Source organism: Pipistrellus kuhlii, unplaced genomic scaffold (genome assembly GCF_014108245.1).
Source record: "Pipistrellus kuhlii isolate mPipKuh1 unplaced genomic scaffold, mPipKuh1.p scaffold_m20_p_18, whole genome shotgun sequence".
NCBI classification, from domain to species: Eukaryota; Metazoa; Chordata; class Mammalia; order Chiroptera; family Vespertilionidae; genus Pipistrellus; species Pipistrellus kuhlii.
This window is the reverse complement of record NW_023425493.1, coordinates 1294019-1321512: the sequence shown is the minus strand read 5'-3', so window position 1 is coordinate 1321512 and position 27494 is coordinate 1294019. Positions and strand designations below refer to the sequence as shown.

General features: G+C 43.1%; 1 protein-coding gene and 1 pseudogene across 2 annotated transcripts in view; both read right to left on the bottom strand.

Moving 5' to 3' along the window:
- POU2F1 (POU class 2 homeobox 1) overlaps positions 1 to 27494 on the bottom strand; it is a 122254-nt gene that overhangs the window by 78446 nt on the left and 16314 nt on the right. The gene's annotated exons all lie outside the window — the stretch shown is intronic.
- LOC118721798 lies at positions 9631 to 9774 on the bottom strand (annotated as a pseudogene).

Here is a 27494-nt window from a genome sequence, read left to right as displayed (position 1 = left end):
GGAGGTTCGTGGACCACCGGCTGGCGACCACTGCTGTAGAGGACAGAAATAACCACATCAGTCTTCATGAATCTCATCACAACCGCTCCACTCTGCCCTGCAGCACAAGAGCAGCTAGAGCCAGTACCTAGATCACAAGGAAACATACCAGGGCAGCGCAGAAACATCCATAGAGAACACAGAAACAAGTGGGTATAGGTGTATCCCAATAAAACTTTACTGATAGACACAGAACGTTCTATTTCATACCATTTTCATGTGTCATGAAATACTATACTTCTTTTTATTTCTTCCCATTAAAAATGTAAAACTCAGTCTTGACTCCTGGGCCATACGAAACCAGAAAGCACGCGGGGTTGGCTGGAGGACCACCATGCACTACCCGCCCTGCATTAATCCCAACAATGTCTAAGAAACAAGCTGCAAGTATCTACTAAATTTCATTTCATATATCTTGACGTTTCGTTAATTTTGCTTCTCAACCCCAGTTCCAAGCCTTCCACAAACACTTTCTGAAGTCTGGCTCATCAGACCCCTCCCCTCTTCGCACATCCTCCTCCCCGGGGACAGCTTGCAGTCCCTTGGATGTTTTTATTCAAAATCTACCCATGCCAGAAAAACAAAACAAAAAAACTGCCCATTGCAATTTTTTACAAATCCTACTTCCCTGAACTGGTGTGAAGCCCCGAATCTCCACACGCTCCACCTTTCAGTAAACAAAGGTTAGGCCATCACACTGCGCCGTTCCCTTGCAGCTGTCATTTGAGCCTAATTCTACAGTGAGGCCCGTGTGGACGCAGCAGTGAGGCTGCCTATTGCAAAGGCAGGTTTTAGTCACAAATACATTTAATGTTTAAAATCTTGCCAGTAACTGTTCAAATGGCTTCACAGGAAACTCAGAAAAAGGGCTAGGCTATTATATCAAGGCCTCTCTCATCACTTTCCCAGTATGAATTTCTTTATTCTTATCTTTAAAATGTACTACTTTATTATTTTACTAATTACTATTATTATTCTTATAACAATGTTATTAGCACAATGTTTCAAAATTCTAAAAAAATAGATCTCTAAATTTAAAGCCACGAGGTCCTAAAATGTTAAATTATTTAAAGAATAAAACAGTGTAAGCCTTCATCTCATCCAAGTATAGTATCTGAAATATGTTTAAATCAGTATTGACTTGGAAGGTGTGATCAGAAACCTGGAAAGTGTCAAGAAGTTATTTATTTCAGGAAAGTATGTCCATATGTGGGACTGTAACTGCCTGATGTCTAGTGCAGGGCCTCTCAGATTAGAAGAAATATTGAGGCTGGTGCAAAGCCATGCCACAGGGCAGAGCTGTGTTCAGAAAGGATGGCAGGAAATGTGCATTCAGTAAGTCTGCATTCACTCTCCTCTCCCCCAACCCACTGTCAATCACTGCTCCCTGTAACATCAGCACAGCTGTAGCAGCAAGGATACCGCACTTGAGCAGTATGTGCTGGACAGCGAAGCAATTTTGCCTGAAGATTGATGCCTCCCCAAAGAACAGAACGACAACAACCCCACCTATGACCAGAGCACAGCGAGGTAAATGAGAACCCAGTCTCTCCTCGGAGGCTCCGTCTGCACCTTTAGGAACATCCTACCCAGACAACAGAAAATGTGCTTCCCTACACAATGCAAAGCAAGGAGCCCTTTGCCTTTCATTTGGCTGCCAAGTATATAAACCAAAGGATTTCTTGCAAACTACTACACCCAGAAAACCAGAAACCAAGGGCTGTGGTTCCTGAAAAGCAACATCCAGGGTCCATTCAAGTCAAAACATTTCCTCATGAAGTTAACATATTTATTATTATTATTTGTTTGTTTTTTACTTCAAGTGTATTAGCCAGGTTTCCATATGAACCATTCACTGACTATTCAGTTTCTTCAAAGGAATAAAAATAAATAAAACTATAGTCCAAACCTCCAGTTATCAGATAGTTCCACTTTGCAGTGAATTAAGGTTTCTGACTATTTCCACAAACTTGCTATCCTTATGACGTTTAAGTGATTAACTGAAGCAAACAGCTCGAATCATACATTCCTTTGCAAATGCAACTGCTGCTTGTCAGCAACATTAAAATGTTACCATAAGCAGGCTCATTGCAAGTGGGTAAAATATGAACTTCAATAGTTTATCTCCCAAATTTTAAGTTTGATTCCACATAGGTTATCCCTTTTCTTATTTGCCATTCAAAGCTTTTTTCCTGTCATTTCTCAGTCCCAGCCCAATGAAAAGACATGTAAGACCACAAACTAAGCTAAACCATCCACATGACACCGCAGAGCCAACATCCAATGGGATGCAGGAAGATTAGCAAGTTTCTCAGTGTTACAAGAACTGTGCTCGGCAATTAAACTTACTCCCATTTGTCTATTTTGTTACAGAAGAGAAACTAACCAATCTCTGGCGAATGTCAATCAAAGTTGTCTGTAAAATGCAGGGCACTAACAGGCATGGGTAGAAGAATGGCAGCAGCGGTGGGTTCCTTCCACCTACCCTGGATTCTCGGCTGTGGCCCCGACAGCTCATTTTCTCTCCTGTGGGGTTTTCCCCGGTGCGCACTGCTCTCACCGCCATCTCTCCCCTGTTGCTCTTTAAAAGGAGTAAAGCAACTCTCAGAGAATGCCTGAAGACATCAAAGCCCTGCAGCCTGTGTGTGGCCTGGAGGAGAGGGGGAAATGTGGGGTAATGAGGATCTGCCTATTTACCTTCTGTGCAGGGCATGGGGACAGCAGGAGAAACCGGGCAGGGTGCGCATTTGCTCAAAAGAGAACATGGCAGCCTAATGGGAGGCCTTTGTTCTTTGAAAGGGTCTCCTTTCCCCTTTTGTGCTTCACTTAATTCATGGCATCTGAGCTGCTCTTGAACTTGACAGACTGGGAAAAAGAAAGAGAGAAGAGGGGGGGCTGGATATACAAAGAGGAAGGGAAGGGAGGACTTCAAAGAAAATTCATTTTAAAAAATTAGTTTTGATGTTTTGGGACTTTAAAAGAGTTACAGAGGATCATTCTGTGGTTGACATAAATTCAAGTTCCCCAAAGATGGAACAAGTAAAGTACTAGTAGATAAATAAGAACTTGTTACATATTTTTCTGTTACACTATACACTGAGTAACCAGATTATTATGTGTTCAGAGATCATAATAATCTGGCCACTCTGTGTGTGTGTGAGTGTGTGTCTGTGTGTGTGTGTGTGTGTGTGTGTGTGTGTGTGTGTGAGAGAGAGAGAGAGAGAGAGAGAGGGGGGGGGGGGGGGAGAGAGAGAATAAGAGGCTTGGTTCATGAATTCATGCATGGGTGGGGTCCAGCCAGGCTGGCCAGGGGGAAGGGACATGGGCGGTTGGCCAGCCTGCTGGTCAAACTCCTGGTGAAGGGGACAAGTTGCATATTAGCCTTTTATTATATAGGATATACACTGAGTGGCCAGATTATTAAGTGTTTAGTAATTTGGCCACTCAGTGTATTTCTTGAATAACCGTAAGAAAACAGCTGATTCTCCAAAATTACATGAAAACAGCAACATATAAGGAAGGGCCAGTAATGAAAAGATTTCCCAGTTCAGGGGAACTTGACTTATTAAACACCAAGAACACTGCAAACCCACTAGCACCACCTGCAGGAGCAACGCAGATGAGCACACCACAACATATTTCAAGCCTAAGACTTTTTAGAAAAGAAACAGTCACAACTAACCTTTGCCATTCTCACTCTAAAGTGAAGAATTACAAACTTTTAAGGCAGTGAAGAACAAAGCCCTAGGGATCTGGGGACAATGTTAAGTATTCCTGACTACAGATACAGAACTGCTGGACGATCTCTTGTCATGGTATGTATTAATACAAAACAGGCTGTCTCAAAACAATGAAAGACCTGGCTATAAAGCAAGATGACTTGTCCCATGGATTCAAAATAATTTTTTTCTGATGTAAAGCATACATTCATTTAAAACAATCAAACATGTCTGAAATGCAGGAATGTTCCCTACTCCCATGGTTAGCTTAGTAGTTTTCTTCTAGGTCTTTCTTCTAAGCATATCTGACATATTTAATTTTGTGCTGGATGCTATACATACTAGTTTTTGGTGTGTGTGTTGTAACACCCACCTCCCTAATTTAATATATCCTCTTCCTTTCATGCCAGCCCACATATATTGTTGGTGCACAGTATTCTACTGGAAGGATGTACTAATGATTGGTGACCAATATGCTGCTGACAAGTATTTGGATTTTCTTTTTAACAAAGCTTTAAGAAATAGCTCTATGTGTATGTAAGTATCTCTGCTTACTGGTGTAAATGTTTCTGAAAATTAATAGTGGCAGGTTGGATTCCTAAATGATAGGATACAAACATTTTCAATCTAACAATATGATAAATTGCTCTCCCAAAGTACGTTCTCAATATTACATGAGTGCCTGTGTTCCTAATACTAGATAACATTTCAACATGTGACTCGGATGAACACTTGGCTCTTTAGAACTTTCATATGTAAATACTCTCCTTCAAATTGAGAATATAAAACATTTATTCCTAATTTTTTACTGATGAAAATATTTTATAGAAGCAGTATTACTTTTAAACTGTCTTTACAGTCAAGTATTACATTATAGTCATATTTCATTTCATCTTACAAAAGAATTACTGCCCAGCCTCATTATTCATCGCAATGTATTCAGAAAGCACTGGATATCTCCAAATCTACCCTTAGAATAACATGTGATACCAATAAGGAGATTTAAAGAATTTGCTGCAGGTCTCAAAAGCAACTGTGAAAACGGCAGGATCACATAAACAAATGAATAACCTTTCCAAAGGAACTATTGTGAACACAGAATGTTCAGTTAGATGTAGGAACATGAGCATGCACGTGTATGTCAGTTCCAGTATATTTGTTTAGAAGTATGTGCAATCATTCTTATAATCTGTATAGACAACAAGTTGTAGAGATCTGTGGATGTTAGCCTCATAACAGAGTCTGAGTTTTGATGCTGAAGCAGCGTTTCTCAGCCTCTGCCCACTGACGTTCTGGACTAAAGCACTTTGTGGGTACGAGAGCAGACACATGCACTGTAGTGTTTAGCATAAGGCCCAGTGGGAGCATGCCTCTGCCTTTTCCTCTGTGAAACAGAAATCACAAAGTGCTTTATCAAGAACAGACTGCCGGGCTGCAAGGTAAGAAGCAGAGACCAGTTCATTCAATTGAGATTTAGCCCAGAGAGGATAGTGGGGATAAGAGTGCTTGGATTGGGATATATTCTCTTCTTAAATATGCTTTTACTAGAGGCCTGGTGCACAAGATTCGTGCACTAGGGGGTGGGGGTAGTCCTCAGCCCAGCTTGTGCCCTCTCGCTGTCCAGGAACATCAGAGGATGTCCACCAGCAGCCAGACATCCCTCTCGCAGTTTGGGGCTATCATAGTCTGGGACCCCTCACTCCTTACCACTTGCCTGCAGCAGAGGCAGGACAGGTTGAGCTTGCCAGCTGTGAGCCTGGCTTCTGGCTAAGTGGTGCTCCCCTTGTAGGAGCGCAGTGATCACCAGGAGGCAGCTCCTATATTGAGCGTCTTCCCCCTGGTGGTCAGTGCATGTCATAGCGACCAGTCATTTTGCTGCTCGGTCGATTTGCATGTTACTTTTATTATATAGGATTTATTTCAGATAAAGGAAGGGAAAGGGAGAAAGAGATAGAAACATCAATGGTTAGCAAGAATCATCAATCAGCCGAGACCGGTTTGGTTCAATGGATAGAGCGTCGGCTTGGGGACTGAAGGGTCCTGGATTCGATTCCGGTCAAGGGCATGTACCTTGGTTGCGGGCATATCCCCAGTAGGGGGTGTACAAGAGGCAGCTGATCGATGACTCTCTCTCATCGATGTTTCTAACTCTCTATCTCTCTCCCTTCCTCTCTGTACAAAATCAATAAAACATATTTAAAAAAAGAAAAAAAGAAAAAAAAAGAATCATCAATCAGTTGCCTCCAGTACACCCCTACTAGGCATCAAGCCCACAACTTGAGCATGTACCCTGACCAGAAATCAAACCATGACCTCCTGGTTCATAGGTTGGTGCTCAACAACTGAGCCATACCAGCTGGGCTACTACCAAACTCTTTTTCTCGAGTGCCTCAGCACACTGGTCTCTGTCTGGTAGGGCTTTCTCACTGGGCACCTTGTCTATCCACTCCAGCTGGCACATCTGTTCTCAGCCTAAAATTCACTTCCTTAGAGACCTTCCTGACATGCTACTCTGATTTGGCCTCACTCCCTTTCCCCATTAATCCTCTCAAGTACCCCAAAGTACTTTTCCTTGATGGGACCCACCCTAGTTGGTAACTGTAACTTAATTCTACTGAGTGAGCAATGTCTGTCTCTCAAGACTGTAGACTAGGGGTGTCGAACTCAATCAGAGAAGGGGCCAAAATCTAAAATCCAGCCTAAATCGCGGGCCGAATGGTTTACTGAACAGTCATAAACTGTCATTGTGATGGAAACGCAGCGGAGTGCAGTGATGACAGCGAGGTGCGGGCCACATTGCAAGGCCTGGTGGGACGGATTTGGCCCGCGGGCCTTGTGTTTGACACATGTGCTGTAGACTATAAAGCATAGGGACCACTTCTGTTTCACTCACCATCACATCCTCAGGGGATGGCACAATACAGGTCCCAACCAAGTACGAAAAATACTTTTTGGTCAAATGATAAGAGTTTTCCTCCCAGCTCTGCCAGATAGGAGCGGGTCACTGAAGTTCTCAGGACAGCAACATACTTTGAATCTCCTGCCTCTAAGAAAGGGTACAGAAACCAGAGAAAAGGAGACAAGGAAAGAGGACATCGCCAGGAGTCTCAGGGCCATTTTGCTGAGGCAGTCGAGAGTGGTGAGAGAAATGAGAGAAGGCCTTGATTGCTGGGCTTTGAAATTCGGACTTTATTCGCAGCCACAGAGCGGTGCTGAAGGCTTTTTGAGTGGTACAATGCCATCATCAGAACCGTGTACCTGGAAGATTAATCTATCTGTAAAGTATAAACTAAATAAAGAATCTGAACTCACAAATTTAATTAGAATCTAACAGGTGAACAGGGCCTCGAATAGTTTTAAAAGGTTAGTTAGATATGAGAAATACACAATACATATTTTATTACATGTTAATTAATGAAGATTCTTAGTACTATTTAATAACTAAATTAAGCCTTCATTTGTTTTAGTTATATTTATACAGAAAACAAAAATGTGATCCAACAATGGAAAATACTTCCATTTTCCCATTCATTCATTACTCACAATTCAGCCAGGTTAATCTTCCAAAAGCATGGCTAAGATCATATTACTCAAAAACCTTAGTGGCTCCCCACTGTCTACTGAACCAAGTCCAAACACCTTAGCCTGATATTTAAGACCCTACACAAACTGGCCCCAACTTACCTACTTTCACTCCCCTATATACTAGCCAAATTCAACTACTTTTGCTCCAAATACAGCCAGATTTTTCTGCCTCTACCAGACCGGGTGCACATCATTCCGTCTTCCTGAAATTCAATCCCACCCTCCACTCCTAATCCACCTGTCAAATCCTACCTTCCACATTCAGGACTAGCTCCCTATTCCTATTCCTCTCGTCTCTGTCCAGCCCCTCCACATGGACACAATGACTGTTCCCTCTCCTTCATCTGCCCACTCCCAGCTCTGGACCTTACTACGGTCTACCTTGAGTGACTTCTTCCTAACGATATCTATACATATAAAAACCTAATATGCAAATAGACCAAAAGGCAGAAAACTGAACAACTGGTTGTTATGATGTGCACTGACCACCACACACAGAACATGGTGGGTGCTGGCCATGGCGGGATGGTGGTGCATGTGAGAGGGGGCACCAGAACAAGGTGGGGTGCCAGTCGCTGTCATTGGGTGGGGGGAGCCTCTGGTGGTTACTGACAGTTCTTTGCTCCTGTGCACCATGGTCCTGCCCAGCACTTGCACCTGCTGCCAACGCCAATCACCTCTCAGGGCTCCTCCACCTCCCCCTGCTCTTGAGGGGCAATTGAGGCAGCAGCCACCACTCCCACCCACTGACGGCACAGGCCCCACTCACACCCACTGCTGGCACTGGCTCCAATCACTCTGCGCCATCAGCAGGTGCAAGCCTGGGGTTGGTGGCAGTGGAGTGGTGGCAGCGGAAGCAGGGCTGCTGGCAGACAGGGCACCAGGGGGACTGTGGCAGGAGGGGCTAGGTGAGGGTGCAGAGGATGGGCCCAAACCTGTCCTTGTGTTCACTGCAGCCTCAAAGCCCACGGTTCCTTTCAAGGTGCAAGTATTCATGCACTGGGCCCCTAGTAATTATAATATCATGGATCTCCCCAATTAAAATCAGTTATAAACAACTTCTGCCCTTCTCCTTTTATGAAACTAAGATGTACATGAAAACAAACACTGTACAGGCAGTCTTCAGGTTCCGTCGGACTTTAAGTTTTGTGGTTACATTGCCATCTCCCATTTACAGTATTTATTAAAAAAAAAAAAAAGTTCCATTATTTCGACATATGTACATATGTGCTTTATGTTTTTTACTATTTATTTACCACAAGTAAAGGTCAGGAATTGTTACCTTTCTTTCAAATTTTTTTACTGTTTCACTTCATTATTGCTATGTATGTGCTCCATTGAGTGACATAGGTGCTTATGTAGGTGGGTTCCGACTTACCGGGAAAATCAGTTATGTCACACCATAGGAACAGATCTCCAACAAAACCCAAGGACTGCTTGTATTTATAATTTGTAAATTGATTTAAGAGCCTATTCCTTTCGAGGAACTGTTTCTGATTCATTTGTTCCTGCAATTCTTTGAACAAAGTACATACTTAAGCAACCTGTTGAATAAAAGTCAAAAATTTAAGTTGAATATAAAATTTGCCCTTCCTGCTGAAACCGGTTTGGCTCAGTGGTAGAGCGTCGGTCTGCAGACTGAAAGGTCCCAGGTTCGATTCCGGTCAAGGGCATATACATTGGTTGCGGGCACATCCCCGGTGGGGGGGTGTGCAGGAGGCAGCTGGTCGATGTTTCTCTGTCATCGACGTTTCTAGCTCTCTATCTCTCTCCCTTCCTCTCTGTAAAAAATCAATAAAATATATAAAAAATAAAAATTAAAAAAAAAATAATAAAATTTGCCCTTCCTCAGATCTTACTCATCGAGCTACATTAAAAGAAAAATCTTCAGGCACCTGCACTTCAGTTAGCTACTATGCTAAGTGATAGAGGGGATGATAAAAGTAACTATAAAATACCATCCATATCCTAAGAAGCTTATAATACTGTTAGGAACTTAAGACATATTTTAAAAGCAACCAAAAAGTAATCAAAGTGCTATCAAACACAATCAAATTCTAAATGAATATTAACAGAGCTGGGAGAGCTAATGGGTGCCATGGGAGGTCCAGAGCGCAGAGACCCACGTGGTTGGCCTGGATGAAGGGTGCTTCTTTGAGGGTGGCTAGAGGGCAAGAAGAGGTAAGTTACCCAAAGCAGTGTGTTCTCAGGTTGATCCAACAGCCTATCTGCCTTTATAAAGCCATACACATCCTGGTTTTGTTTGTTTGTTTGTTTGTTTGCTTTTAAATGTGCCTCAGGCATGAAACAGCTCTGACCACGACATAGGCATCAAGCTAGGATGAACTAAGGACTGTACATCTGCTTTGCCCCTGATTGATATAAGAGCAACACCACCAATCAGGTGTCTCCTTGCCCACTGCCAGGGGGTCACATCCTGGTTTTAAAAGGAACCCCTGCAGAGCACCCATCTCTGCCCTACATGTCTGTGCTCACTCCTGCACACAGCAGTCTTCTACTAGTGCCCATACATTAATCCAGAAATCAAAAAACAGTCATTTTCTCTATTTCCTCACATGCAATGTGATGGGGAAGGCGAGTGCAAAGATGATTGGTTCAGGAAGCCAAATTAAATTCTAAAAACAAACTCCAGAAATCTCTACTGTGCTGCCTGACTCATTCTAACAATTGTGTCCTTAAGCATAAGTAACTAGACAAATTTTCAATAGGTTACAGTTTACTAGAAGCCAGTCTCACTTCGGTTTATGCAAATGAAGGATAATGGCTTTAAATTGAGACCCTGAAGCCACCTGGACTGGGTTCAAAATCCCAGCTCTCAGTGGGCTTCCACTGTGCCTCACTTTACTCATCTCTAAACTGAAAACAAAAACCGCTAACTCATATGCAGTTATGAGGACCAAATGAATCAATGCATTAAAGCCCTAAGTACGGTATAGTAACCTAGCACACAGTAAGCAACCAAAGACCTGCTACTTACTATCATCATCCAGGAAATTAAGGGCACTAAGTCAGCAATAATACAACAGTAAACAAAAGGTGCCAGCTGCAAAGTGAAAACTGGACACCATTACTCTATATGAAACTAATATTAAGGAAAACCTATGTACACATGGAAACTAAATGTGGGATAGAGCTGGTCTTGCCTAAAAGAAAAAAAAAGAAGAAAGAATTTAAACTGTGTATGAAAATCCATTTACACAAAAAGGTCCTGACCTCACACCATGCACAAAAATCAATTCCAAAAGATTAATAATCAAAATGTGAAAAAACAAGCACTTTAAAACTTTAAATATAAAATTTGAACATGGAGACGAGAAAATTTCTTTAATAAGTACAAACTATTTGTAAAAGCCTGATAAATCTAACAATATTTAAAATTAAAAACACTTGTTCATCAAGAGTTCATTTAAAAAATGCAATGACAAACCACAGACTGGGAAATAATATTAGAACATATATAACCAAGAAAGGATCAGAATCCAAAGAAGTTCTACAAGACACTGAAAGATAAAACAATGCAATAAAAAATGGGCAAGATATATTAACTGGCAATTCATAGAAGAAATACATGGCCAATAAGCGTATGAAAAAGTGTTTATCTCATTACTAATAAAGAAAATACAAATTAAAATCTCTAGGACAGCTGTCGCCAACCCGTGGACCGTGAGGTCCGAAAAGTTGGCAACTGCTGGTTTCAGGAAAACTTTGGAGCAGCAGTTGCCAACCAGTGGTCCATGAGGTCAGAAAGGTTGGCGACCGCTGGTCTAGGATATAGCAAGGATGTGGCGTAGTGAGAACCACACTCCCGCTGAGCACATAGATTAATGCAGCCACTCTAGCCATTTCTAGCTCAGCCTCTGATGCGACACTTCAGTTCATGGATGTGCACGCACACCTTGCTCATACACTGTTTCGCTTACACCTTCATGAAACTGCAGCATGCCTGCCCAAGGATGTACAAACAACGTCACCCACAGCAGCACTGGGTACAGTGCCACGAACTGGTGACAGTGGAGGAAGAAATGCATCAGCACATGCATACAGCAAAACACTCCACAGCAGCGATAATGAACTGAAGAGAGGGTGTGCCGAACTGGCCACAATTACCCCCTCGCCTGCCTGCCTCCGGGACACTGGCTGTGTCTCTGCTGCTCCTCGGCACAGAGCTGCATCCCTCCCATCGGGATGGCCTTCAACAGGGTGCAAGAGGGGTCATGCTGGCCTTCTCCAAGCCGGGCTGAAGCTTCAGCCTTGTAGTTCCTCTTGCTCTCTCAGATGCCTGCTCAGCAACCTGGGGAACAAGATGCACTCACCTCCCGCATGTTGAAATGCGGGAGTGGGGACAAGCTGTCTCTACCACAGGTGTCTTAACCTTCCTCAACCTCGGCCAACCCCAAGTTGGTCAAAGAGACATGAGAGAACCTGGCCAGGGCCAGCAGAGCCACCAAGCTGACCCACAGTCTGAGGAGCAATAATAAATGTTATTTAAGTCAGTAAATTTTAGGGGTTGTTACAAAGCAACAGATTACTGATATGGGAATGGATTAAAGCTACACATATTAATGTGAATAAATCTGAAAATAATGATGGACCTCTGGTTGTATGTGTTGTGTAAAAAGCTACACAACACATACAAACATTATCATACTGTATATACGTTTTAAAAGGACATAAAAGCACTCTGCATATATATATGAAGGGTGGCCCTCTCCAGATTCAGAAGGAGAAATGCCATCATGAGAGGTGTCCAGGGGCCTGGAGCTGTCCAGTGCAATCTCTCACAGCCCCCTACCTAAATCTTGCCTATAAGGCCTTCCCTACTTTATTTTAACACTTCACCTGGGCTAATTCTACAAAATCAGAATTTGTTTGTCACTGCCTGCCAGGCTCCTAGAACAACCACTGGCAGATGTTCTCATTAAAGCTCGCCAGGTCACTCCAGGCACCCTGGACGGAGAGTCACGGCCCAGAGAGAGAAAGGGGCGTGGTAGCACTTAACAAGGCAACTGACAAACTACAGACCACAGGCAACATCTGGCCTGCTGCCTGCTGCTGTATGTCCACAAGCCGGGCATCATTTATACATAGAAGCACAATTAATTTGATGATACGGAACACTAACTTTGAACCCCAATTAAGCTACCCCCCCCAAAAAAAAGTCTATTCTTCTCATTAGTAGACCCGTATTACAAAAATATTTATTTAATTACTATAATACTAGATGCTCGATGCATGAATTCGTGCATGGGTGGGGTCCCTTGGCCTGGCCGGTGATCAGGGCCCATCAGGGCCCATCAGGGCCCTCTCGCCCAGCACTGAGCGGGGCTGGCCAGCCAGGGGGAGGGACTGCAGGAGGTTGGCTGTCAGAGCACACTGACCACCCAGTCGGCAGGGGGAAGGGACCGCAAAGGTTGGCCAGCCATGGGAGGTTGGCTGTGGAAGCGCAATGACCGCCAGAGGGTCAAATACTGGTGGTCAGTGCATACCACAGTGACTAGTCAACTAGTCAACTGGACATTCGGTTGCTTAGGCTTTTATATAGCGTGATTTTGAATTTCATCAAATTGATTTTCTCTCTTGTTATCTAAGTATCTATATCATATCTTTGATTTTGCCTCTTGTCTACAAAGCCTGGCCCTTTACTGGAAAGATCTGCCAGTCTCTAATTAAGAACAACAGCTCTACGTCAGCTCTCAGATCAGAGGGTCATGGATTTGATTCCCAGTCAAGGGCACATATGTACCTTGGTTGCAAGTTCGGCTCAGGCCCAGTCTGGGCATGTGTGGGAGGCAACCAAATAATGAGTCTTTCTCATGTTAATGTTTCTCTCTCTCTCTCTCTCTCTCCCTCCTTCCCTCCCTCCCTCCCTCCTTCCCTCCTTTCTCCTCTCCACTTTCTCTAAAGATTAATGCAAAAATTATCCTTGGGTGAGGATTAAAAAATAAATAAAACACAGCTCTAGCCCTAGTCAGGAAGCTCAGAGATTAGAGTGTCATTCCATTATGCCAAGACTGTGAGTTCGATCCCTGGCCAGGGCATATACAAGAATCAACCAATGGCTCAGCTGGTGTAGCTCAGTGGTTGAGTGTCGACCTATGAACCAGGAGATCATAGTTTGATTCACGGCTAGGGCATATGCCCAGGTGGCAGACTTGATCCCCACTGTAGGGTGTGCAGGAGGCAGTGAATCAATGAATTTCTCTCATCATTGATGTTTCTATCTCTCTCTCCGTCTCCCTTCCTCTCTGAAATATATATATAGTTTAAAAAATAATCAACCATTGAATGCACCAATAAACGGAACAACATATGATGTTTCTCTCTCTCTCTCAAATTAATAAATAAAAATATTTTTTAAATAAACAGCTCTCAATGTTAAATCTTGTGTAAATTTAGGTGAATTGTTAAACACTGTGTCTGTTTCCTCATCTGTATCTACCTGAAAGAGTTGTGGTTAGAAAGAGAATATACAGAGAACACAGCTGGCCAATAGGAAGAGTTCAACAAATATTAGATATTATTATTAGTGGAAAAAACCAAAATATCAACAAATGTTAATATAATTATACAATGTTTGCAATTTGTCCTAAGAGCTATAGAAAAAAGGATTGAGATAGGTAATAACCCGGATGTCAAAAAATGCCCAACAATCACAGGGTGGCAGCTTCAGAAAAAGAAGAAATGTGAAGGAAATATAAAGGGGGAGTTGCTGATTCCTGACTCTTAAATCATCTCACAAAAAAGACAAAGAGGCGCCTGAGCTATGAGAAATACCTCAGCTCTGGCACTCACAGCTTAGCTTAAAAACTTGGGCAAGTTATTAACTAACTTAAATCTCAATATTCCTCTTCTGTAAAATGGGGTTTAAAAACACTCTGCCTCTTGCCGAAGCCAGTTTGGCTCAGTGGTAGAGCGTTGGTCTGCGGACTGAAAGGTCCCAGGTTCGATTCCGGTCAGAGGCATGTGCATTGGTTGCGGGCACATCCCCAGTAGGGGGTGTGCAAGAGGCAGCTGGTCGATGTTTCTCACTCATCGATGTTTCTAGCTCTCTATGTCTCTCCCTTCCTCTCTGTAAAAAATCAATAAAATATATTTAAAAAAACACACACACACACACAAAAAAAACACTCTGCCTCCTAAGACCCCTGAACAGTAAATGAGATAACAGCTAAACATGGTGTGGCTGCCTAAGCAGGGCCATTATAATCACCACTGGTTGCTAAAGTCTTGTCTAAGTGGGTCCCTTAATGTTTTCTACAAAGCCGATTGTTTATAGTCTATGCTTTCCATTGTCTCCCATACTCTGCCTCACATAACAAAGCTTTTATTTAACTCCTCAGCAAATTTCTTTAGATTTGAAGCTACTATATATTCTTAGCCCTGAATATTTCTAACATTTTCAACTGAAAATCAATGGTGGACTCAAAAAAAAACGTATCTTTCTAGGGAAAAGTATTATAGTAACCGACTTCAGGCCAAAATGCTATCCACTTCTCATCATCTGGACACAGGTATCTATAATGCTCCTACAGGGCTCTTCCTTGTTAGTCTCCACAGAACAAATAAAATAGAGTTGTTTTAAGTTATCTTTCTCATGCTCATATGAGCATTAGCTGGCTTTTCTGTTTAAATCAAAGAAAAAGCAGTGCCGATGTCAGATTGTAATGTGAGAGACCGTCTGATGCTCCAGATGAGAGCTGATTTGCCGCGCTGCCTCTCTTGTACAGAGCAGCAAATGGTTCCCCGCAGGGCAGTCTTCAGCTCACCTTCCTGACTTAATAACAATCTTATCACCAAGAGCATCCTGAGCAATAGACGGCCTCAAGAAGCCGCTCCGTTGTAAATTTAGAAACAAAATAAAGGTCCTCGGGAGACATTTCCACAAGCACATCAGACAGTGGAAAGGGACGCCACATTCAAACAGGGCTGTACCGCCTTCTGAGTAGCTCTCCCTGAAGCCACTCAAAATGACTGCCTCCAAGTCCAGGCCTGGGTACCAGTGTACCCAGATCCTCATGCATCAAAAGTGTGCACTGAGACTCTTCTGAGCAGCAGTCACTGTACAGCTAGATCCAAAGAGTTTTTCAAATACAACAACCAAATCTTCTTCCCTTTTATCCACAGGCAGCTCATTCAAAGACCATCATTTTTTCACTTTCCTGAAAGCCTAAGTGAGGCAATATGGTATAAACATCACTGAGCTGGAAGTCCAACATCTGAATTCTAGTCTCAGCCATCACTCCTCAGACACTGGACCTTCAGGAAGTCACTTAGCCTCAGATATATTCACTTTACTAAGCAACTCAGCGTGAATATCCGCATCAATTCTTCATCTACAGCCCAGGTTCTCTTCACCATGTACCTCCTGCCTCAGCAACAATAAAAATCGTGATCATTTCTTTCTCAGTGAGGACCCTGTCAATTTCAAAGGGGAAGAAGCCTAACACAAACTGAGATGAGCTTTAAAACAAAGGAAGGAGATTTATTGGCTCAAGTAACTGCAATAGCCAGAAGCAGAGCTCATTGCAGACACTCAAGCAGTATCCTCAGGACCAGGTATTTCCTCTCCCCTCTTTCCTCTGCACCTGTCTCTCTCTCCCCTCCCTCCTCCCTCCTTCCTCCTCCCTCCTCACTCTTTATTTTGACTTTATTCTCAGGCTTCACAGGGAGCCAGATAACTGCAACCACTCTCCCTCCCAGCAAGGATGCCTGGTTTAAGCTCTGCCAGGATGCCTGCCCGCAGCTCAAACAGAAGAGAAAGCTGTGATGGCTTCCCCTGAGAAAATGCCCACCACCTGAGCCCACCACTGACTGGAACAGGTTCCTGAAGGTGCCGCGGAGAGCGACCACCCATCAGGCATGGACTGAAAGTGGGGAGGAGCAGTGCCTCCGAGCAAAACAAGGATGTCCTTTACACCTTCCCCGACTCAAGTCATCCCCTCCAAGGAGGCCCTCTCACTCATCAGCTCTATCCCCGCCCCTTACCTTCTCCCAAAACCTAACACCCTCTCACATCTTCACCTTGACGTCGGGCACATCGTCCATACATACTCTTTGGACAAGTGACAAATCACCGGCTCCTCCTCATCTCAATCCAACCAGTCACCAACTCTCCGTTCAGCCCTACATGTCACTCTTACCTGGTTATTGTGACTCCAGCTGACGGTCCTGCTCATCTCACACCACTCACCTCTGACCTAAAGTTCAAGTCTACTTTTCTCCTCCTTTCTTAATATTTTATAATGTCTCTTTGTTTCCTGTAGCATAAAAACTACCTCATTTCTGACCATGGTCACTTTATAGTTTAATCATGCCAACTACATGCAATTTCCAAAATTCAGTAAGCTGTTTTCACCTATCGTTCTATTTATACTGCTCTCATGCCAGAATCTACCTGTACCCTCTATGAATGCAGGGGTTCGCCCCTACTCTCAACACCTGTGAGGACAAGATCCACCGAAGGTGCCCTACTTCTATGAAACCTTCCTGAGTGGCACTGGGACTTCGTGTGCCCTCATCCCTGGAGCCCACCCAGCATCTCCCACCTCCAAGAGCAAACACACTTCAGGATCACCAAAGAGCTGTGTCAAAATGCAGAGGCCTGAACTTAACCACACTAAACATACAAATCAGACCAGGGCCCAGGCACATAGACCTTGAAAAAGCTCCCAGGCAATTAGATCACCTGCCCCATCTCTAGGCAAAAACCATGGACAGATCTGCTTAGGGAAAGAAATTCCTATTAAATATGTCCAGTTCTTCAAATTGTTTCTGGCCAGTAAGGAAACAACAAATGTTATGGAATATAAGTAAGTCTTACAAATTACGGTGACTTTTACTCACCAAAAATCACCCAACAGAAGAAAATGAACCATAACATACCATCTCTGGGCATTCCAATTTAAAATTCTTATACATATCAGTGAGTGTGTGTGGGGGGGAGGGAGGGGGAAGGAGGAAGGAGGGGGAGAGACAGATAAAGAAATAACCTGAGCCACCATTTTCTCTGGTAATTGAGAATAAAGCATCATCCTATATGTCCCATCGCTGAAACCAAGGATAAATGTTTCTGATTTCAGTTTCAAGGTTCTCTATGGTTTGAGTCAGACTCTACATAGCACTTGCTGCTTTGTAACAGGAGTGAAACTCAACACCACCTTCTGGGTAGGCTGCACCTGTGGAGCAGCTCTGGTATGGCTGAAGCTTGGGCAGTGCACAAAGAAAAGGAATTACCGCTACATCAAATCTAATTTAATAAATACTTTCTGCTACCTTCGGGGCCAGACACCAGCTCTGTGCAGGAGGAAGGTGGCAAGAGGCACAGTGGCTGCCCTCATGGGACTGAGAAACACACTCACTGCAGCAAAAGCACATTAGTAATGTTGCTTGAATTTACAGTTGATAAAATTGAAGCTGCCCAATGTTTTTACCTGTGTTCCACAACTTCTAAGTCAGATTAATAAGCTTATTAAGCAGTTTTGAAAGAATACTAAAGCCCTAGCTGGTTTGACTCAGTGGATAGAGTGACAACCTGTGGATTGAAGAAGGGTCCTGGTTGTGGGCCTGATCCCCAGTGGGGGGCGTGCAGGAGGCAGCCAAACAATGATTCTCTCTCATCACTGATGTTTCTATCTCTCCCTCCCTCTCCCTTCCTCCCTGAAGTCAATAAAAAAATATATTAATAGCACCAAGTTAAAAAGAAAAAAAAAAATCTAAGAGGAACTTTATTTATTTATTTTTTTTTAATTAAAAAATCCCTAACTAAACACAGCTCCAAGTTTTACTCTGGAAAAAAAAAAAAAAAAAAAAACTAGAAAAATACTGGATGGAACAAGACAGTAGAAAAGAATGATACCTTCTTGTTCAAGAGAGTCAGTAAATCAATATATGCAAGTCAGAGACTAAAGTTCTGTTTCTGATCCTCAAGTACAAACTCTTGGGCTGATGAGAGATACAAACATAATTCAAAGCATGAAAAGTAAATACTGCAGGCCTTTCTCTGAAGTGAAACACTTTTAGCCTCATAAGTGAACTTGTGCCTTGATATCACACGTGTCTAAGTTTCATTAGTATTGCATGAGGAAATTCATCAAGCATGCTCTTTGGGCCACATGCATTGTAATGCAACAAAGCCAAAGGCCCAATCAGATGATGTGAATTAAGTGTACACAGAAATCAGTCAATACCCAAAGCTCTCGGTAGCATGCCTGCCGGCACAAGGCCCTCCCACATCAGACTGAAAGTATGGACAAGTCAGTCATCCCTGGTAAGGGGACTCTTCTGTGAGCAGCAGACTATCAAACTCAATTCCATTCTGAAATAATGTGTTAAGCTTTTCTATTGGCCAGAAATACTCACGTTCATTTTGCATTTGTGCTTGGCTATGAACATTCTTTGGTTTGGAGTTTGCAAAAAAGTAGAAAACCAGATCTAATAAACGCCAACTTAACTACACAATTTTATAGTATACAGACAACAATCTGATTTGTGCTCTTAAATAATCAACACTGGAGTTAACTACAGTGCTGGTTCCTGTTCAGTGAGAAAAAATGATCCCTGACAACAGACTTGGGGATCTTAGAAGGGCTCCTTCCACATGGCACACTGCAGAGTCAGTCTGGGCAGCACTTTAGAAAGCACACCGCGAGTCCCGGGGAGGAGGCAGCGGGGACAGCTGTTGGGTGGGCACATTCTAGAAAGAAAAACATCTGTGCTTCTTTCTCCTCATTTGCAAAGACAGAACACATGAAACCTGGACTGCGGGTGCTAAATAAACTCACCAGGGGTCTGGTCAGATAGCCCTACCAGCAAAGAGGATGGCCTTCATTTGCAAGAAGCTTCTAAAGAGGCTTGTTACAAGACAAACAATAAGAAAACATATTTAAAAACACGGGGAAAACCGCCCACACTTAGAAAAGAAATATATTTGATGTAAATAACTGATATATAAAGTAAAAACAGAAAAAAATATTATCTTATACCATACTGTTTTCTCTTAATTCTTAAGTAGAATACTGGTTAACTACCTTACACTATGCGCTGTCAAGCTCGTAGCACCGTATACTCAGTGATGAAAAAATAATATGGTGCTTCCACCAACTTTGCAAAACCTACTATGTTAAGCAGGAAACATACCCTTAATTAGACCAACAAGCTCAGGCTGCCAAACCAGGAGAATTTCCAAGAAATGTGACCTTTTTAATTCCTAGTACCCAATACAAAAGATATAAAATAAAATAAAATGAAAAATTTCCCACTAATATATTGAAACCATCTCCCTATTTCTCTCTATACTCAGTGAAATGTTGATAAATATTAAACTAAATTTACTAAAGTACAAATAAATCCAAGATTAGTCCTTAAACTGAAAACCTCATCGTCCAATCATGGGATTTTCTTCCCATACACACCTCTCTCTCTTTCTCTCCACACACACACACACACACACACAGTCTCACTATTGCTAGCTGAAACTGTTGTTAAATCTTGACCAAACTCTTGAGAAACACATTTTGAAATGACTAATATATGAATGTTTTTAGAACCCTAGCCAAATAAACTGAAGTCTGTATAAACGTATTGTTTTTTAAAAACATATTTTTATTGATTTTTTTTTTTGAGAGAAAGGGAAAGTGAGAGATAGAAAACACCAATGAACCTTGAGAGCTTGTTTGTGGAGGTTCTAGCAGGGGAGCGCAGCTACTCGTATACCCTTGACCAAAGACCGGTCCTCTCCTCTTGGGGGAAAGTCGTCCTCTTCTACCAAGCGCGCAGCTTCGGGAGGGACGCACATGGATCGGTGAGGGAGGAGGGGGACACTCGCCTAGCCAGCCAGATCAGCCGAATCAACCCGGGCGATCAATGGGGTGACAGATGTCGCAGCCAGATCGCCCTCACATCCAGAAAACAATAATGAGAGAGAACATCTATTGGCTGCCTCCTACACACCCCTCATCGAGGATCGAGCCCACAACAAGCAAGTGTCCTGACCAGAATCAAACCAGCAATGTCTTGGTGCATAGGTCGACATTTAACCACTGAGTAATACTAGCTGGGCAAGCATATTCAGTTTAATCTAGCCTGAACTGAACCTAATTAGGAAAGGTAACAACATTTAAAGAAATAAAATAATTCACGATAAAGAAAAGAGTATTAAAATATATATTTAAAATAATGCCCAGGACACCAGAAGAGTGACTTGTATAATATATTCCAGGTCCTCAGATGTCTTCTGTTTATGATATTGTTAAAAACCATTTTTTAGAGTTGGTTTGATCTACTCAGTTGATTAAAAACAGGCTTCCAGATGTATTGACGGTCTCTATGCCAAGGTCTCAGCCAAGGTCCTTAACATGCTAACTGCCCCACTATCCCACCAAAAACACACATTTCCCAATTTCTTCATCCTTTGTGTGTTTGTTAACCTTTCGGACTTGAAGAGGTTTCTGTCTTTACAGCTGAGGCTTTTACCAGGGTTCATGTTGATATTCCCAAAGTGAACTGCCTCTTCATCCACTTTGGCCATCTTTCTATTGGGGCATTTGTCATTTATTATTGATGATTAAGAATACTTAATACAGCCAAAACTGGTTTGGCTCAGTGGTAGAGCATCGGTCTGTGGACTGAAAGGTTCCGGGTTCGATTCTGGTCAAGGGCATGTACGTTGGCTGCGGGCACATTCCCGGTGGGGATGTGCAGGAGGCGGCTGGTCGATGTTTCTCTCTCATCGACATTTCTGGCTCTCTATCTCTCTCCCTTCCTCTCTGTAAAAAATCAATAGAATATATTTTTTTTTTAAAAAGAAAGAATTCTTTAAAAAAAAATACTTAATATATTAAGAATAAACTTAAACTCTATTACTCATATATTTTCTCCCATCCTACCTAATAAAAGAGTAATATGCAAATTAACCATCACTCTATTCAAGCCCCGCCCACCAGTCAATCAGAACAAGTATGAAAATTAACCCCAACCAAGATGGCTGCAGCCACAGAGAGCAGTTGAGAGGCTTGGGTTTCAATAGAGGAAGCCAAGCTTTCCACACACCCTGGCCAGCCTAGGCCTCCACTCAAGAATACAAAGTTTCAATTATAAAAGATAAATCCCAAGAAAAATGGTGGCAACCACAGAGCTGGAGAGAGCAGGCTAGGGTTGCCCCCAGCAACAGAGGAAGCAAAACTTTCCACCTGCTCTGGCCAGCCCAGGCCTCTGCTTAAGGCTACAAAATTTCAATTATAGAAGATACATAAAACCAAACAGAAATGGCAGCAGCAGGAATGAGCAGGGGGCTTGGCTCCGCTCCAGGCTACAAAGTTTCAATTGTAGAAGGTAAATAAATTCCAGATACCAGGGCCTCTGCTTGGGTCGACAGGGGGGCGTGGCTGGCCTGCAAACCACCACAGGGCCCTCGCCCAGGCCGCTCCATGTCCCAAGGGAACGTTCACCCTGATCCAGGACACCCTTCAGGGCAAACCAACTGGCCTCCACCCATGCACCAGGCCTCTATCCTATCTAATAAAAGAGTAATATGCAGATTGACCATCATTCCAACACACAAGATCAAGATAGCTGCCCCTATGTAGTCAAAGATCCTGCCCCCATGTGGACACAAGATGGCCACCACAAGATGGCCAGCAGGAGAGGGCAGGTGGGAGGCACCAGGCCTGCAAGGGAGGGCAGTTGAGAGGGACCAGGTCTGCAAGGGAAGGCAGTTGGAGGCGGTCAACCTTGTAGGGGAGGGCAGTTAGGGGTGACCAGGCCAGCAGAGGGAAGTTGGGGGCAAACAGGGTGGCAGGGGAGCAGTTAGACATCAATCAGGCTGGCATGGGAGTGGTTAGGACGTGATCAGGCTGGCAGGCAGAAGCGGTTAGGGGCAATCAGGAAGACAGGCAGGCGAGCAGTTGGGAGCCAGCAGTCCTGGATTGTGAGAGGGATGTCCGACTGCCCATTTAACTGCCCAGTGGGATCGGATCTATTTAATAAACAGGCAGTTTAACATCCCTCGAGGAGTCCCAGATTGGAGAGGGTGCAGGCTGGACTGAGGAACACCGTCCCAGCCCGTGCACGAATTTCGTGCACCAGGCCTCTAGTATCTATTATAAAAACCCTGTGGCCGGCACACCCAAAGGCCAGAAGGCACCTGATGAATGTCATATGGTTTCTTCATGGGAACAAGTAAGTGTTGCTCTGTTCAATTCTCATCTTCCAAGGAAGGTCAGTTTAAGTGCTCCTGAGAAGGAAAGGTTAGTTAGGGCAGGAAACTATTCTTATCTCTGTTTACAATAAATGTCTTCAAGGTGGGCGATGCTGCTAGCGCGGGTGGGCGGGGACTTGACACTGGGTCCTGCGGCACACCAGCTCTGGGTCTCATGCGATTTTGTGTAGTGAGCCTCTAACAGGGGTCCTCAAACTTTTTAAAGTGGGGGCCAGATCACGGTCCCTCAGAGAGCTGGAGGGCCGGACTATATGAACTACTAATTCCTACTGTAACACCTCGGCTGCGCTCACTGCCCAAAAACCCTGGCGGGCCGGATCAGACTCCTCTGCGGGCCACATGTGGCCCGAGGGCCGTAGTTTGAAGACGCCCGCTAGTACATTATATAACTTTATTTGTAGCGTCTTTGGCCGGTAGAATCTTAAATATTTTACATAGTTAAGTCTACCCATCTTTTCCTTTTATGGAGTTGAGTATTGTGTCAAAAGCCTTTCTATCCCTAAAATGAAATAAAAATTATTCCCTTTGTGTCCAAGTGCTTTTCTGAATGTTTCTTTAAACATTCAAATCTTTTCTCTCTCTGGAATTCATTTCTGTATATTGTTTAAGATATGACCAGGCACACATTTTCCCTCCCAAATGAACAGCCAACTTCCTACCACCACCTGGTCCCTCTACCTAATGCGATTTAAACTCTGTGGGCTCCTAAACTCTGCTTAATGCCGACAGGGAGCTTTCATGTCTGCATTAAAGCGATCACTTTTCAAAGCAAACTGTTGTTCGAGGGCTCAGCATTCTGCTCCTAGTATTCTGCTTTCAGGTGCCACCTAAGTAGCCACCAAATCTCCCTCAACACCTGCTAGAATGACAATAATGGGGAGGGGAGGGAGGGAGTATCAAATTTGATTACAATGCCAAAATACAACCAGTAGCCACCGAGCAGTTTGCTGTGTGTACATACACCCGTACACCTGAGGTATGTGCTAAGATTACCACCTGAGTTGCTGCCGAGGGACAGCCTTGTCCAGTGTGTTCTTGGCTCTGGCAAAGCCCTGGAAAATGATTTGCGTTTACATTAAGAGCCGACGCTGCCTAACAACATGGCAGACTCAAACGTGGCGATGGGGAGCTGAGAGTCACAAATAGTCCAAAGGATGGATTTCAACCTAGCCCCTTACTTAAAGCGCCACTTTAGTGGACTATTTATCCCGGGCTGTCCTTCTGTCAGTGGCAAACAATGCTTTTAGAGGACAGCACCTGGGCTGAGAGTAGGAAAGGTAAGTCCAGAGAAGAAAATGTTCAAGATGTGCCAAGGACTGCTCACCCTAGCAACAGATAAGGTATGTCCGGCCATTAGCATAACTAATTTCCTTGGCCTTGACCAAAAAAGTTCTGAAGCAACAACTCTAATTCTAGTTTGACTTTCCCTAAAGCAAGGTAAGTACTGACAAATGGCAAGAACTCTACCCACTTTGCACTTGCATTTTCCATAATAGGTGTACGTGTTAATGCAAGCAGGCATTGTTTCTATGTCCTGTTCTCAGCACAATGGCAACGAAATCAAGTTTCTGAGAACCAAGCCTGCCCTGAGCTGCCAAGGTAGTGGTACTTTTCAGGTGCCACCTGAGTTGCCACCAATCTCCCTGAACAACAAAACCATCTTCTCTACCTTCATTGACAACCATCGACAAATACAATTTCAAAACCAGTGCAGCCCAACCTTTATTATTATGAAAAAACTTAATAGCCCTCATTAAGCCAGCAAGCCCCGTCCACTACTGTGGACACAGATGTACTTCCTGTCCTCAAAGAGCTTACAATCCATAAAAAGTTGAGAAAGAATGTTATGGAAACACACTTAAAGGATATGCAATATCTCCATCCTTCAGATTTCTCCAAAATCTCCTCCCCTTTGAAGGCAGACTGTTCCGAATGATGCTCACTTCCTCCCCCCAGGAGGCCGTTGGGAAAGGAGCTGCGAGGCAGCCACTGGGGTTCCTTCACACGGGCCATTTCCAAGGCCCCCAACGAGAAATTTCCTTCTAATCTTTTTTTTTTTTTTAATATATTTTATTGATTTTTTTACAGAGAGGAAGGGAGAGACATAGAGAGCTAGAAACATCGATGAGAGAGAAACATCGACCAGCTGCCTCTTGTACACCCCCTACCGGGGATGTGCCTGCAACCAATGTACATGTCCTTGACCAGAATCGAACCTGGGACCCTTCAGTCCGCAGATCGACGCTCTACTACTGAGCCAAACCGGTTTCAGCTCCTTCTAATCTTAAAACCAGAAATGGTGCTTTTCTTCCAATAAGTCTGCTGGCTTTTAAATGGTATGCCATACAATGAACAGTCTTCTCTTTTGCACCATCTACTATGGAACTTAGAGACATATTTGTGCCCCACTGAGAATATTAGAGATCTGTATCAGGCTTTTATTTTGTTTTACATATTTGTTTTGCATTTCTTGCTATAGTTTATGAATCTCTATAAACCACCTTAAATTTGAGAGAAAATGAAACAAATGAGTAAAGTTTGCCTTAATGCATAAGAAAATTTTTCTTTTTAAATTTAAGGAGTCAGAAAAAACTTTAGAGTGAGAAGTCAAGGGAGAGAAAGGATTTCAAGAATATGATGTATGGATTTAAAATACAAAAACAACTCAACTCTCAATAGACTGGGGAAACAGGAAAGGGAAATGAAGAGGTAAGAGCAGGGAATTTCCCAAGCAATTTGTATTTATTTATAGAAATTAGAAAAATGGTAGCAGGAGAATGACTTTGTTTAAACTTAAACTTATTATACGGTTTAAGTCAGCGGACCGTTGGTGGTCGGCGAGATCAGAAAGGTTGGCAAACACTGGTTTAAAATCATATGTAATAATTATTACTCCACTCAAAATGATAAAAATAAGTCACAGTTAATAAAGAAAATAAAAATTGCTTCATAAAAATGGAAAACCAAACAGGTTGATATTAACCGGTTTCTTAACTGAGCTCTCCCCATATTAAGAAAAACCCTACACTTGGCAGCATGAGTCCACTGCCCTCTAGCTCTCTGGATGGGCTGGTCTAGGCAGTATTTCAAACCCACAACCGGCACGGCCAAATTGTGCTGTTGCTAGACAGCCTCTCACCTTCAAAGTCGCTGTCACCTTTCCTAGACAGCAAGGACTTGTGGTGATGTCACTGTTGTACGTCCACTCTGGTTCACACTGTTGAGCCACCTCTACTTAAAATTATCAGCTTCTAAATGTCTTGCTCCCTCTGCCCCAAAGAGCCCCACGCTTGCTGGGAGTTTAGACCCAGTTCCAGGCAGCACTGAGATTTGGGTTGAGTCCTGTCCATAAATGGAAAATATATTCCAGCCCTAACCGTTTGACTCAGTGGATAGAGTGTCAGCCTATGGACTGTGGTTAGACTGCACACCAGCTGGTTCCAGATAAGCAAGACTTGCTGTGGTTGAAGTTCTGCTAAGTGGACGGAAAGTGAGGTACAGATCCAGGGGAAGGAGGGCAAATGTGTACAGTCCCAGGGAAGAGAACCTTGGCACCTGGGTCACGCCATAAAGACAAGCACTTGCCCGCTGCTCCAATCACACACTCAGAACACACCATAGCAGGGCCTGCAATAAATATTTGCATTCAATAAATATTTGCTGTGAATAAGCTTACTAACTGAAATAGATTATCCGGTAAAGTACTGAAAAGAGCTAAAGAACAAGCCGCTGCCAGGAGGTGGTGGCAAGGCCAGGTCTGGCTGGCTCTGGAGTGGTGCTCTTCCCTTTCTCATCAGGGGACAGGATGGCTGAGGTCTCATGTATGTAGGACCCCAAGTCACAAGAAAAACATGCTCCATCTCCCTGGAAGGTCAATTTTACTCAAAGTTGAATAATTTTAAATATTTGGTATATAGAATACCAATATATTATGAAAGAGAATACAGACTTCATAGTCATTTTCAATTACGTGGGCCATCATTTTTTTCATCCTGCAATGGCCCAGGCTCTTAGGGACATAGTACACTCTCCTCCTGGAGGTCCATGCATAGAAGAAAATCTGAGACTCAAACTTAGCACTATAAATACTTGTTGAGCACCACACTAGCAAGCATGTGGTAAGTGCCAGGAATACAATGTAGTCCCTGACCTCAAAGACCTTAAGCTATTCTAAAAAAGAGAAACAAGTTAGCCAATAATTAAGAGTGCTAAGATGGATGCCTGCAGAGGGTCCACAAAAACAGAGGAGCCTGTGGGAATGTGGAAGAATTCCCAGGGAGTGGCTCAGGCGCTACACTCATCCCTGAGCTGCTTCTTGAAACATACAGGAATTAATAATATGGGGGAGCTGAGGGGAAGTTACTCATGGAAGGAGAATGGTGTTTAATAAGTTATAAATTTGGGGGGGGGGGGGGGGGGAGCAAACAAACAGTATTCTGAAAAGTCCAGAACTAGTGCAATACAACAAAAGAAAGAAATCGTATTACACTGGAAATATATACAGAAAAAGAAATAAAAAATTCATAAGATGCCCAACTTACAATGCAAATATGAAAATGAAAACCAATACTATTAAATATCACAGATAAATTCTGTACCATAGATAAAAAATATAGAATGATACCTCTCTCAAGGGCAACCTGGCCATATACACAAAATTCAAATGTTGATGGATAAAAAAATCTAACATGTATCAAAAGAAATTAAGTAATTAGGTTGGCCCATCAATACAATAAAATACTGTGCAACCATTATAAAGGGTGAGGTAAGGCGTGGAAGGTTGGGGAAGACTTTTTGTAAAAAAAAAAAAAAAAAAAAAAAAAAAAAAAAAAAAAAGGCAGGTTAGGCTAGTTTTTGAAGAACTGAAACCTGCAGACATGTCGATATATTCCAGTCTTACAGGACAAGACAAGGTG